The sequence below is a fragment of the Arvicola amphibius genome, chromosome 13 (assembly GCF_903992535.2).
Source record: "Arvicola amphibius chromosome 13, mArvAmp1.2, whole genome shotgun sequence".
Taxonomy (NCBI): Eukaryota; Metazoa; Chordata; class Mammalia; order Rodentia; family Cricetidae; genus Arvicola; species Arvicola amphibius.
The window spans coordinates 68,933,282-68,949,027 of NC_052059.1; positions in this window are offsets into that span (position 1 = coordinate 68,933,282).

Below are 15,746 nucleotides of genomic sequence, written 5' to 3' on the forward strand. Positions count from 1 at the left end.
TAGGTAGCATAACCTCATGGTGAGCTTTTCCATCCTTCTCTAACCCAAAGGCAGAGATCCTCCCCAAGGGGTGTGGCTTTGTCCCAGGGATGTTGCCAGCAAGGGCTGAAAACTATGCTTTAGGCTAGAGCATGGACAAAGTCTGAGCTAGACTGAAAAGCTGAATAACCCCACAGTTATTCTCTGACCTCCCTAACGTGTGCCCTAACACATGCGCACCAGCAACATGTATCATGCATTTGTGTGTACGATAATAAATAATTTTTAAAAGTGAAAACTGTACAGAAAGATTATTTAATAGAATTGTGGAACGGAGAGATTTTGAAGATAACATAATTCAAACATTTTAAGATTTATTAAATCTTAATTTATTTATTAAAGATTTATTGTTTGAAAATTTGAAACATGTATACTGTGTTTTCATCAGAGCTATCCTCCATTCCCCTCCAGCCCCTCCCACACTCCTCAACTTTACCATCCCAATGTCTTGTCTTCTTTTTATAATCCAATGATTCCACTTAGTGCTGCTAGTACGGGGGTCTCTGGGACTACCAGGGCCGGCAATGATGTGAGAGAGGCAAGAAGGAAACCAGGTTCAGCAAGACAACCCTGCTGGCTCACACTTATAGAGTCTGATCCCCAGCAGTCTATTGTAAGCATATTTAGATAAGCACAGTGTAACTTGGGAAACACTTTCCTGGTATAATATAATATGATATAATATAATATAATATAATATTATAATCCCCTGTGCACACGGAGGCATAATTCCATTGAAACTCAACTCAAAGTACATGTCACGTCTTCCAAAATAGAGGTTCTAGAGATAGAACCTGTATTTGCTGACAGGCCCCAGTCAGACCCATAGCATAGAGGTCATCGGGATATAAGCCACCTCTGCTCTTGGTTTTTGGAACTTGGGGGAACCTCTGGTCACACAGATAATGCAAAGACTATTAGGTATTGCAGATCCTGGGTGTAGGAGGTTGGTATGGCTAGGTTCAGGTAACAGATCACCAGGCTATTAATCCCTTCCATTCTCGGTCTTATGGGTGGAAAACCAAATTATATATCCTTTTCTTTAAAAAGACAAGCCTGCAAACCTTCCTGGTTTCCCTTGTGGCCTGAGAGCGCAAGGGCCTTTCTGCAGCCAACCCTACCAGTATGGGCATGGGTTTTCCAGAAAAGACAGGGCTGCTGTACATAGAAGTTCACATGAACTGTGACTGCACACACAAGACATGCACACAGTCAAGCCAGACAGGAACTCTGGCATAGATCATGGAGGGTCTCACAAAGTAATAATATCCCTAGCTGGGTAGCTATTGGCAATTGATGGCTGCTTGGGACGGGAGGATGAAACATTTTTACTACATTTATTTGTTTATTTATTTATTTATTTATTTATTTATTTATTTGTGTGTGTGTACGTGCACGCGTGCATCATGCATGCAGTGTGTGCATACATGTTCAATTACCTCAGCACGTGTGTGAAGGTCAGAGGAAATAAGTTCTTTTTTTCTACTCTGTGGGTCCCAGAGATCACTCTTAGCTTGTCAGGCTTGGTGACAAGTTCCCTTATCCCCTGAGCCATCTTGCCAGGCCACCTTCTCTTAAAATTAAATTTTATTTATTATTGAGAGGCATGTGTATGTGTGTTTTATGTATGATTATGAGCACTCATGAACTACGGTGCATATTCTGCTGTGCTTCTGTTAATGGGATAAAGCAGTGACCAGAAACAACTTGGAAAGGAAAGGGTTTTTTTCTTCTTACACATTATAGGCCATTTGTGGAGGGCAGGAGCTTGAGGCAGTGCCTGGAGGCAGGAACTGACTGCAAATCCTCAATTAAGATTTCCTCTTCCCAGGTAGCTCTAGTTTTTGTCAAATTGACAAAATCTAGCCAGCCCTGTGTGTATGAAGAAGTCAGAAGAGAACTCTGGGGAATTAGTTCTCTTTTTCCACGGCGGGGGGAGGATTTCCAGAGAAAGAACGTAGGTCATCAAGCTTCCACAGAAGTGTTTTTACACACTGAGCTGTCTTGCACATCTGCAATCTATTTCTTATAAAGGGAGGAAAATAAAGGAAGGTGGGTGCGACACCTGCAGAGTTTAGAAAGTGAAGAGGGGAGAGGGGGGAAGCAAAAAGGATGGATTATTCGAGTGTAGCCTCTAAGCGCTGTAACTGCATGAGATCTGGAAGCCTGGCTGGCAGGACCATCACAGTCATCGGGGAGGCTGGAAGACAGGGCCGTCCTAACCACTCTCTCATGGTATAGACTGTGTTCTAAATCCTAGCTAACCTTTGGGATTGTATACAATAATTATAATTTTATACAGTTTCTGGTAACTACTGAGAACTTATGTGTTTGTTTATATACATACACACATGTGGGTCCATTTCTGAAAGATGTTCATGTATTGTTACTATAGTTGACTCAGAATATGTTGACTTGTGTCTCCTCCCAGAATAACGAAACAGATAAAGTCTTAAAAGTCTACTGAGCTAGAATCACAAATGTGGGTACAAGTCCCAGTTCAGTTGCTGCCTTGGTAGCCATGAAGTGGTCATTCACTCAGGTTCTATGTTAATGTCCTAATCCATAATATTGGCTTACACTATAGTTCCCTACTATAAACACCACAGTGTTACCACAGTTCCAAATATGGGGGCATATTTGGGGAAAGTGGCCTCCATAGGCCACAAATCAATTTCCGAGGTGTCTTGGTCAGGGTTTCTTTTGCTGTGAAGTGACACCATGACCATGGCAACTCTTCTAAAGGAAAACATTTAAGAGGTTCCGTCCATTAGCATCATGGCAGGGAGCATGGTGGCATGCAGGCAGACATGGTACTGACTACATCTTGATAAGAAGATAATGGAAGTGGACTGAGGCACGGGCCAGTACCTTGAGCACAGGGAACCTCAAAGCACGCCCCCACAGTGACACACTTCCTCCAACAAGGCCACGCACACAATCGGAGAGTCACACTTCCTAATGGTGCCACTCCCTCTGAGGGTCATTTTCTTTCAAACCACCGCAGCATACCCACAAAAGAAGGCATGATTGCCCTGGTATGCCTCCTCACTCCTACACCTACCATCACTCCACTTGCACAAATACGCTCAAGCTACACTCAGTGTCTCAGGTCACCTCCTGTTGCCTGCACAGTGTAGAACTCTCAGCTCCTCTCCCACACCATGTCTGCCTGCACACTATCATTGCTGGCGTACCTGCCATGATAATAATGGACTGCACCTCTGAAACTGTAAGCTACCACCTCAATTAAATGTTTTCCTTGTAAGAATTGCTGTGGTCATGGTGTCTCTTCTCAGCAATAGAAACCCTAAGACATATGGGAAAACATACTGTAATCCTTTATGAATAGGACCCACCTCATGAATAAAATGATGTTTCCCAAACACTGATTAACTAAAGCATGTATTGTCATCTCTGAAACAGGGCTGCAGCAGCCTACTAGGAGATATCAAAGGACTGTCCTCCCACAGGGGATGCTCAATATTCCCACCTTGTGCCAATACTTTGTAAGTCGGCCATTGGAAATAATACATAAGCAATTTCCTAACTCTATAATTTACCATTACACGGATGACATTTTGCTATCTGATTCAAACATGGGTACGTTAGAAAGACTGTCTAAAGAAGTAAAGAAAGTTTTGCCAAAATGGGGACTTCAAATTGCTTCTAAAAAATACAGAGAGGAGATTCTGTCAAGTACCTAGGTTATAAAATAGGTTTGCAGAAAATTAGAACACAAAAGGCACAAATTAGGAGAGACCAGCTACGGACTCTTAATGACTCTCAAAGATTGTTAGGAGACATTTCCAGTTTACGACTGGCTGTTGGGATAACACCTGATCTAATAATTCATTTAAACAAAACCTTAAATGGTGATAAAGATTTGAATAGTCCCAGAGAATTCACAGCTGAAGCAGAAAAGGAATTGACAACTGTTGAGGAAAAATTGCAGGAGGCACATGTGGATAGGATGAATCCAAATCTTTTTTGGGGGGGGGTTTCGAGACAGGGTTTCTCTGTAGCTTTGGAGCCTGTCCTGGAACTAGCTCTTGTAGACCAGGCTGGCCTCGAGCTCACAAGGATCCACCTGCCCCTACCTCCTGAGTGCTGGGATTAAAGGCGTGGGCCACCACCGCCCTGCTGTGAATCCAAATCTTAATTGTATTCTAGTCATATTGCTTTCCAGAATTTCACCTATGGGAATATTAATGCAAAGGGATGATATTATTTTAGAATGAATCTTTTTACCACATAAGCCAAGTAAAAAATTAAAAACTTATGTGAAAAAAGTCTCTGAATTAATTATAAAAGGTAAATTGAGACTTCGTCAATTAGCAGGTATAGACCCAGCAGAGATTATAGTGCCTTTTACTACTGATGAAATAAAAAAGTTATGGGAAGACAATGAACCATGACAAAGAGCTTGTACTAATTTTTTGGGCAGAATTAATAGCAATTATCCCCAAAGTGATAGACTTAACCTTATAAAGAGAACTATTTGATTCTTCCCTGAATTGTATGTGATTCTCCAATAACTGGAGCTCGTACATTTTATACTGATGCAAATAAATCAGAAAAGGCGGGTTACAAATCAGAAGAATTAAGTAAGGTGGAACAAAGCCCTTATAATTCTTTCCAGAAGGCAGAATTATATGCTACTCTCATGGTGCTAAGGGATTTTAAAGAACCCCTTAATATAGTTACTGATTCACAATATGCAGAAAGAGTTGTCTTACATATTGAAACCACTGAATTTATACCAGATGATACAGAATTGACTTCATTATTTATCCAGGTGCAAGACATAATCAAAAACACGTTTTGTCCTATATACTTAACACATATCCAATCCTATGGGTCTGCCAGGTCCTCTAGTACAAGGTAATGCAGAAATTGATCAATTATTGATTGGAAGCATGTTACAGGCCTCAGAATTTCATTAAAAAAATCATGTCAAAGCAAGGTTTAAAAGAAAGAGTTTTCCATTACATGGCAACAAGCTAAAGAGATTATAAAGAGATGCCCTACTTGCTCTTTATATAACCAAACACCGCTACCTGCAGGGACTAACCCAAAGGGTTCTCAAAGGAATGAAATCTGGCAGATGGATGTGTTCCACTTGGCAAAATTTGGAAAATTAAAATATGTGCACCACACTATTGACACTTATCCAGGCTTTTAGTGGGCAACTGCTTTACGCTCAGAAAAGGCTGATTTATTAGAAGTTATGGCCATCATGGGTATACCTGCACTAATAAAGACAGATAATGGTCCGGCGTATGTCTCAAGGAAAATGAAATGGGTTTTTTGCTTATTATAATATTAAGCATGTTACAGGTATACCAAATAATCCTACAGGTCAGGCAGTTATAGAAAGATCAAATCAAACCATAAAGGATATGTTAAACAAACAGAAAGGGGTGGAAATGCGTCCCAAAATAGATTGCATAATGCTTTATTAACCTTGAATTTTCTTAATGCTAATGAGAAAGGGACAACAGCATCAGAGAGACATTGGTTAATAGAAAGGTCTTCTGAATTAAATCAACTGGTTTATTTCAAGGATGTGCTGACCTCGCAATGGAAGCCAGGAGATGTGCTGCGTTGGGGAAGGGGAGTTTGCACTTGTTTCCACAGGAGAAGAAAACTGTGGATACCATCAAAATTAATAAAGGTTCGGTTTGAAGAGGAGAAACTTCTCGGAAAGGAGATATGACAGCTCGTCTACAATAGTGATAACCATACAGGTGGTAAGAAAAGTATATAGGGTGGGGGCAGGGTTCTGTTCTTGTCTTTGTAGGAAAGCACTCATCTTCAAAAAATTCAAGGGACCCTGGATGTTTGAATACTGACAGATGTAAAAACAACTATCCAAAAACGATCATCAAGAAAATCAAATATGATTTGTAAGCACAAATCTTAAAAATGTACATATATGTATTTATATTTATGAATATATAGAGCTGGTTTTGGAGTTGGACAACGGCTCTGTACTTCTCTAAATCCAAGCAAGTTGTTAAAAGAAAAACCCAGAGTTTCTGTCTCATGTCAGGAGCCATGATATGGGACAAAAAAAATTTATAAAAAATTTTACTTTGCTTCATATCTATTTTGTCTTATTGTACCTTTCATTGAATATATATGTCTGTATATGTCTATGCAAATAATGCTTAAGTTTTCCACAATGAACAATAAATTTTCCTATAGTAATCTTTAAAGTTTCCAGGAAGAAGATGGGACCCCATAACAACAACTCCACTTGGTTGATATGATGTCATGATGCTGATAGCACTACTATAAGACCTGTTTTGGGTATCAGCTGCTCAAGATGGTTCCAACTTGGTTAGCTGAAATGGTGCACATTTTTACAATGTTCTGGCCAGACCTCCACCAAAAACTATTATATATTATATTATATATTATACCAGATATTAATCTCAGAACTTAACTATTATTTTACTTTCACAGGATCCCATAGAAAGCACATTGCCCCCATGACAGCTGCAAGTAATTCTGGAAGATGATGTCCCCTCTCCCAACAAAGTTTGTCCTCAGGGTTAGGGATATCATTTAGGGCTTGATTATAATTGGTATAGGGTTGGGGGTTGGGGGAAAATTTTATAGGCTCAGGGATCTCTTTGAAAAAAATTGGATTGGTATGAGCTTACTCACACTAATAATAATAGTGAGTAATAGAGTGAATACTTGTGAGTTATAGTTTATAGGCAATTACATTGGTATAGATCTCTGCTTAAAACAATTTATATATTGATATAAATTTATAATATTGCAATGTACATTTCTACCTCTGATCAGATACTTATACATTGTTTTATATTGGAGGTCATTGTCCTCATTTATTGCACAGTTGTTTATTGTCTTAGTCTTTAAATTATATAGGTATTAAGAATTATAGATCAATAGTCATATATGTTTGTCATACTTATAGATAGACTAAGTATCAGGTTCTTTAGATACATAGAGATTATATTCTGCATAGATAATCTTTAACCACTTCAAAGAGCTGTAAAAATGTGATGGGGAAGCTCAGCCAATCACCTTGTCTGTGGGGTGTGTCCCCCATCCCCACCCTGGGGCCACAAATAGTCTATAAAACATCCATGTGCGTTTGTTTTCCTCTTTGTTTTTCCTGTGCTCCTCGCTGGAAACCCAGGTTTTTGTAAGTTCTCATTCTTTCCTTTATTAAGAAATATTTTATATTAGAGCTAGTCTGATTAATTCCAACTGCCAATCGACCACGCCCCCCTTCAAAAATGGCATTTAATACTTAGAGTTTTTGTTGACATAAGACACAATTGCTCCTGGCAGCACCGATCTATTCCCAAGAGAATGTTGAGCATGGAAGCCACTCCACTTAGAGCTTGTTTACTTCTTGGTAAAAATTGGCTTTGGGCAAGGAATTGCCTATACCTCAACCACTGACAAGATACATAGTATCTGGAAATGGATAAGCAAGACTGTCAAATCTTGCCAAGACAGGGTAAGACAGTTTCAACAATTTTCCTGCTGGTCTGTCAGTTACTCTAGGCCTTAGCTAGAGTTGGTTGCTTCAACATTACAAATAGACTTTGGGTGATTGCCCAGGTAGCCAGTTGTCTCTGTCATTTGTTGCACATTTTGGAAATTGCTTGATTGCACTTCCTGTTTACTCAAGTAATATTATTTCCCTTCTCAGATCTTCGATGGGGTTGAAGACTAGATAATTGTAGTTACTTTCCTCTCATGACTTGGCCAAGTTATTTATTATACAAGGCTAGTTAGGATAGGATATTTGTTCTTATTGTATATAATTTTGTATTAGGCTTAGAACTCTCTTATTTAAACAAAAGGGGGAGGTGCTGTAGGAAGACCTGCAGCTTGTGGTTACCTGCCTGCTGGGGCGTGGCCTCTTATACTATATATGTCGATGCAGAGCCTGCATCCAGCTCTTTGTTCCCTCCTTCTTCTCCGGCTGCTCGTTCGGATTGTTGGATTGCTGGATTCTATCTATGTCCACCGTTCAAGCAGAGAATTCTGATTTGTGATTTTATCCCTAAATAAATAACTATCTATTTCTCATTTCTGAGCTAGTGTGGGATTTCTTTTAAGCGTCCGTTCATCACTTGGTCTGTTCATCAGTTCAGGACATGCTCGGGCAGCCATTTTGGTGTGACTTCTCGGGTAGTGTCTGACATACCTAGGAGACACAATCTCATAGTAACTGCCTTGGTCCCCTGGTTCTTTCAGTCTTTCCACACTCTCTTCCACAGTGATCCCTGAGCCTTGGCTGCAGGAGTTACCTTGTAGCTGTACCCACTGGGGTTGGGCTCCACAACTGCATGCTGGTTGGGTGCAGTTTTCTGTAATGGTCTATGTCTGCTGCCAAGAGAAGCTGCCTTGATGAGGGGCAAGGACCTCACTTATCTACGGCTGTAAACGTAAATATTTAGAAGGTAGTTAGGGAGTGTGCTGGCTAGTTTTATGTCACCCTGGCACAAGCTAAAGGAGGAGACCTCAATTAAGAAAATTCCTCCATAATATAGGAATGGGTAGAGCTGGAAAACATCATTTTGAGTGAGGAAACCCAGACCCAGAAAGACAGTTATCACATGTACTCATGCATAAGTGGTTTTTAAACATAAAGCAAAGAAAGCCAGCCTACGAACCACAATCCCAGAGAACTTAGACAACAATGAGGACCCTAAGAGAGACAAACATGGATCTAATCTACATGAAAAGTAGAAAAAGACAAGATCTCCTGAGTAAATTGGAAGCATGGGGACCTTGGGAGAGGGCTGAAGAGGGGAGGGGAGAAGAGGGAGGTGAGCAGAGAAAACTGTAGAGCTCAATAAATATCTATAAACAAAAACTGGAAAAATAAAACCAAAAGAAATGTGATGCTCGAGAGTAAGCCAAATAGACCCTGTCCTCCTCACCTTGCTTTTGGTCATGGCGTCTCATCACAGCAACAGCAACCCTAACAACGACAGAGATCCATCTGTTTGTTCTCTGCTCAATGTCTCCCGCTGTCCCTGGCATTTCCTTGGTATCTGCTGCCCTTGTTCCTTTCGCAGCTCTGTCTACTGTCTTTCCCAGAGGTCCAATGCTTTGTCACCCCACAGAACAATCCCAGCCGATTCCCTAACCAGGTGCCTCTTACCCCATTTCTCCCCCATAACAACGTGGGTTCTAGGGATCAACCTCAGGTTGTCAGTCTTGGCAGCGAGTGGCTTTACCCTCTGGGCCAATTCAGATTTCAATATATGCAAAGAACTTGTTATTAGAGAGAACTCGTGCAAATTAATGGAACGTAGCAAAACCTAAAAATCTACAGGACATCAATAGTTCACGTGATAGAAACAGAGAGAGCCTCATAAATACCAGGGAAAGGTGCAGACAACTCACAGATGAAAGCTTATTATAAACCCATGTTTTCTGAATAGCTTCTCTACTAAAATCGGATAAACCATAGCTTTCACACAGTCTGTCATTTGAAGAACAAGATTGCTTCCTGAGAGCTTGTAATTTAATTACTGTTTCTTCCACATAAAGACTTTATATGTGAGCCTAATTTTTTTTGTAAATAAAACAGAACCAAGTGCAGTTGGCTTTTTTAGAAAAATAGTAAAGTCGTTGGTGGTTTTACAGAAGAAATACACACTCTGAATCTAAAGAAAGTTGTTGGAGATGAAGGGCAATATATTCAGAGAAAGTCAATGGTGTTTTCATTCTAGATTTTGTTACTCCGTTTTAAGCTTCTTATCAGAGGTTTGTCCTTACCAGTTCAAAGTCTATCTTCTCTGGGAAGTTGCTGGAAATTCTCTACACCCAACACACTATATATCCCTGTAGTTTATGGCTTGTAGCACTGCCCTTTGCACTTGACAGAGGTTTGTTGAATCAAAGTGGAGGAGGACAGTGGGTGGGATATAAAACTGACTACTACTGCAAGCAATTTTAATAGATGTAAGGGACTTTCAAAAGGGCTTCCCGGGCCTGCCAGGTGGCTCTGTCGGTAGAGACAGACTGCTAAGTCTGACCACAGAGTTTGATCCCAGAACCTGCCTGGTGTAGGAGAAAGACATTTCCTGCTGGCTATCTGACCTTCACACATGTGCTACGAGCATGCTTGCATGTGTGCATACACACAAACTAACCAGATAAAATTGCAAACAGAACATTAAGGCTTCCAAAGATTGAAGGGAAGGAATACTGGCAACTCAGAGGTAAGCTGGTGTATGATTATACTTACCAATAGCTGCTGAAGCTCACTGTCACTCAGCAACAGTCGGGAGTGTATGTAATAGAGAGAGGAAAACGTGATGGAGATGAGGAGATCTTAATGGAAGGGTGAAGGGGGGAAAAGGAAAGATGATGGGGACACGTGACATGACAACAGAAGGGGCAGCTACTGGGGAGAAGGAGTGGAGCAAGAGGGAGCCAGGGAGCTGGGGTCAGGTGGCGGGGGAAGAGATAAACAGAATAAAGTGTGAGGGCATGTGTATACAGAAATTCCATAATGATAAGGGGAAGAATAGGGGGTGAATGTAATCAAAAAGCGTTGAATGAAATCTCTAAGAATTAAAAACTATTTACAAAAATGTCATAGTTAAATCCATTACTTTGAACGCCAAATTAAAAAACAAATTATAGAGGCTAGAGAGGTGGCTCAGTGGTTAAGAGTATACTCTGTTCTTCCAGAGGGCCTGAGTTCAATCCCCAGGGCTCAAGCCAGGTGACCGTAATTCCAATTCCTCTGCCCCACCCACCCACCCACTAAGGACAACGTGCAGACACACTGCACATGATGTTAAAAGTCAATCTAAGAGAATAAAATTTAAAGTTGAGCGGTTATTTAAGCACTTGAAAATAAAGAAAATATGACATTGGGAGATTAAATGAATTTTCCGTGGTGGAAAATGGCAGAGTATCTCATAGGCTCTGAAAAGTGACTTGACTGTCAGGACCCCTAGTTCACCAGTGATAATGATGAAGGAAAGCACACTCCAACCCACAGACGCTGCCGCTAGTGCTCCGACCCACAGACGTTGCGGCTCGTGCTCCGACCCACAGACGCTGCGGCTCGGGGAGTGGGGTGTAAGGAAGCAAAAGCGGGCAGAGGACATCTAGCACAATCCAATCCAAAGACAAGCAGAGACTGGACTTGGTGACCATCTTCTTAGTTAAAAGTTTTCTTTGTTCCAGGCAAAGACAAAGGTTATGTTTTTCCCAGCTCCCAGCAGACATGTCCTTCAGCATTTGGTCAGTGTTGGGGACTGTCTCTGGAAACTAAGTCCAATTCAACTTGTAGTTTGTTTTTGTTTTTGTTGTTGTTGTTTTTTAAACTAGGATCTCATGTAGCCCTAGCTGGCTTGGAGCTTGATCCCAAACACACAGCAATTCTCTTGCTTCTGCTTCTGTGCTTGGATTACAAACAAGTAATTATGCCTGTCAAATTTTTAATGTTTAAGTATACAGTTCAGGCTGGAAGGTATATTCCTTATTAAACTTGCTCAATAAAAATTACAGGAAACCATTGTTTCGGATTACATTTCTACACTAAAAATGGAAACTGGTGTGGTAGACCATGCCTATGAGCCCACAGCACTGGGGATACAGAGGCAGGAGAATCACTTCAAGTTCAAGGCCAGGCTAGTCTCCATGATGAGTTCCAGGACAAGCAGGACTTTGTAGTAAGAAAGACTCTTTCTCAAAGAGCCAAACCAACCAATCAAACAAATGAACAAACGAACAAACAAACAAAAATCAAAATACCCTTACTGATGTTAAAGCTCCAGGAAACTTGAGTCCTCACCTGAGCTGAGAACTGGGATTCAAAAGTCACAACCTAGTTTCAGTTGCAGGGACAGGGACAATGTCTTTGCTTTAATCTTTAGTTAACCAATCGTTTTTCTACTGTTAAGTCTTGCTGTCCACAGTTGTCAGGGAAGTATCTGAAATACCCAATCTGCCTCTCGTTCTTATGTCTCTGCTTCCTTCCACCTTTCTGTCTGCAAAGGCAATGTTTCCTGCTGAGCCTACAGGAATGTGTACTTTCTGAAGGGCCGCTCAATTCGGATCATATCTAATGAATATCTTTAATGACTGAGGGTGTAACTTTGTCACAGAGTACCTGTTTAGCGCCCACAGCACCACCTGAAAGAGAAAGAAGGTCATTGATGGGGTCTCTCCTCTTAGTCCCATTTTCTCACTATGTCTCTTGTGATGGCTATCCTTTTTAAAAAAATAAAATATGTATTTACTAATTTTCTGTGTGTGAGCATTTTGCCTGAGGAAGCCAGAAGAGGGATTCAGATCCTCTGGAACTGGAGTTGCCATGGCTAGCACTGTGTGGGTACTGAGAGTTGGATCTTGGTCCTCAGCAACTAAGTAAGTAAGTAAGTAAGTAAGTAAGTAAGTAGGCTCAGTGCTTCTAACTGCTGAGCCATGGCATGAGCCTTGTTGTTGTCAACTTGACACACGCGGGAAGAAGGGCTCTCAGATGAGGAACTGACCTGGTCAAACTGGCCTATGGACACATCTGTGGGGCACTTTATTGTTGTTTTTACTAATTGATGAGCGGAGCCAAGGCCACCATGGGTGGTGCTACCCTTGGTCAGATGGGCCTGGGATGTCTAAGAAAGCTGGCTGAGCAGAAGCAGGAAGCAAGCCAGTTAGCAGTGTTCCTCTATAGTTTCTACCTTGGTTTCCCAGGAGGATAGATCTTTTCTCCCAAGTTGTTGTGGTCAGGTTTTTCCCTCCCTTGCTCCCTCCCCCTCTCTCCCTCTTTCTTTCTCATCCCAACAGCAGTCTCCCCTCCCTCCTCTCCTCTCATTCTCTTTTCCTCCATCCCTAACCCCCAATCCACTACTCCTCTGTTTCTGTTCAGAAAGGGGCAGGCCTCTCATGGGTATCAACAAAGCATGGCGTACCAAGCTGCAGAAGGACTAAGCACCTCCCTTGGATTAAGGCTGGGTAAGGCAGTCTGGTATGAGGTATAGGCTCCCAAGAGCCAGCCAAAGTGTTAGAGACAGCCCCTGCTCCTACTGTTAGGAGTCCTAAAAGTAGACCAGGCTCTAAAACTGTCACATACATGTGGAGGTCCTAGGTCGGTCCCATGCATGCTCTCTGGTTGGTGATTCAGACTCTGAGCTTCTAGGAGTCAGGTTATTTGTTTCTGTGGCATTTCTTGTGACCTTGACCCCTCTGGCTCCAACAGTCCTTCTTCCCTGTCTTCTGCAGGGTTCCCTGAGATCAGCCTAATGTTTGGCTGTGGGTCTCTGCATCTGTTTCCATTGGTTACTGGATGGAGGCTCTCTGCTGACAACTGGCGTAGTCACCAATCTGATCACAGGTGACGGCCAGTTCAGGCTGCATGGTCACTATTGCTAGGAGTCTTAGCTGGGGTCCTCCTGAAGACTTGTGGGAGTTTCCATTGCATCAGGTTTCAACCTGACCCCAAAATGCCCCACCTTCCAGCCATCTCTCCTGCTCCATCCATCCCTAACCTGATCCCTCAGTTCCTAACCCCAACCCCCTCCCCCAGTCCACCCAGAACCACTCTTGGGCATATTCCTAAAGGATGCTCAATCCTACCACAAGGACACTTGCTTAACTATGTTCATAGCAGCTTTATTTGTAATAGCCAGAACCTGGAAACAACCTAGAGGTGCCTTAACCAAAGGATGGATAAAGAAAATGTGATACATTTACACATTGAACTATTACTCAGCTGTTTAAAAACTGACATCTTGAAATTTGAAGGCAAATGGATGAAACTAGGGAAAAATCATCCTGAGTGAGGTAGTCCTGATCCAGAAAGACAAACATTGTATATACTCACCCATAATTGAACATTAGCTGCAAAGTAAAGGACAACCAGGCTACAATCCATAAATCTAGAGAGGCTAAGGAACAAGGAGCACCCAAGTATGGCATGGGCTCTCCCTGAGAAGGGAAAACAGAACAGGCTTCTGTTTGTTTGTTTGTTTTAAATCAGAACAACAGAAAGCAAAACAGAACACCCCATTCATAGCTGCTTCTTTTAGCTTTTTGAGGTCTGGTTGCAGGATCAGCAAACTCAACTTCTCTCCCTATAAAGAGTTTTCCACTGAGACTGACAGCTATTAATATGGGTGGTACTGCACACTTGGGATGCTTTTAGAAACTTGTTCTCTATGCACATACATGCACACACACACACACACACACACACACACACACACACACTTCCTTCTCACAATTAGGCTTATTTCTGGCACTTACTATTTAATAGGAGGGACCCAAGACTGCTAGACCTTTAGAAATGTGCAGAGCATGTCCACAGTGAGGGGCATTCTTGGACTTACAACTTTGAATGATTCTGCCCATCTTTCACGTTTATTAAAAATTCAGAGATTACTATTTATCTTTAGGGTTTTTGTTTATTGGTTTGTTCCTAATTTAGAGACAGATGCTCCCTAAGTAACCAGGCTGGGACTTGGGATCTTTCTGTTGTAGCCTCTAAAATCTCTGGAATTATAGGGTATGCTACCTTACCTGGCTATGAGTAGTTTAAATCTTTTCATTTTGTGTTTATGAGTGTTTTGCCTCCAGGGACATGCATACCAGGTGCTTTTGGAGGTTAGGATAGGGCAGCATTGGTCACTGGAGTGACCAATGCTGGTGTGGCACGTGGCACGGTGTGGGTACTGGGAACTGAATCTGGGTCTTCTGAAAAAAACAAGTTCTCTTAATTTCCAAGCAGGTGCATCTCTGTGAATTTAAGGTCAGCTTCATCTAATACCAGGACACCCACGGCTTTATAGGTAAACCCTGTCTAAAAACAAAAGCCAAAACCCCCCAAATCAAAACTTTAAAAAATTTATTGCTGGGCGTGGTGGTGCATAGCTTTAGTCCCAGCACTTGGGAGGCAGAGGCAGGTGGATCTCTGTGAGTTCGAGGCCAGCCTGGTCTACAGAGTGAATTCCAGGACAGTCAGGCTAGAGAGACCTTGTCTCAAAACAAATGAAACACAACAACAACAACAACAACAAAACCCAAACAAACAAACTGGGATTAAATGTGTGTGCCACCATTGTGGATCATAGTTTCAGAGGTTTCTGCTGACAGTCTCTTGGCTCTCTTACTTTTGGCTTGGGGCAAAGCAGATCATGGAGGGCGTGGGGGTGGAGTGGGGTGGGGTGGCCTGGGGGTGGAGTAGGGTGGGATGGAGTGGGGTGGGGTGGCGAACACTGGCGGAGGAAACTGTTCACTTCCGTGGTGGATGGAAGGAAGGAAGGAAGGAAGGAAGGAAGGAAGGAAGGAAGGAAAGAAGGAAGGAAGGAAGGAAGGAAGAAAGAGGGAGAGAAGGGATCTGACTTTCATAGTCCCTTCAAGGGCACACTCTCCGAGCTTTGACTTCTTTTCTAAAGGTTTCGCCACCTTGCAATAGCTGACCCAAGCTGGCCCAAACTGGCACGTAAGCCTTTGGGGGATTTTTGAAGATACTTAATACCATCAGAACATGACTGTATTGGGTAGGGATGCAGCAGTTGGTAAAGTTGGCCTGGCTTTGAGTATGAATCAGGGAACCCTATGACCCAAACCGGGTGTGGTTAGCACAAGCCTGTGGCCTTCCCAGCATTTGTGATTATATTCCCTGCTGCAGTCCCGCCCTCGGCTCCGCCCCGCCCACAGCCCAGCCTCGCCCTTGTTCCTGCGCC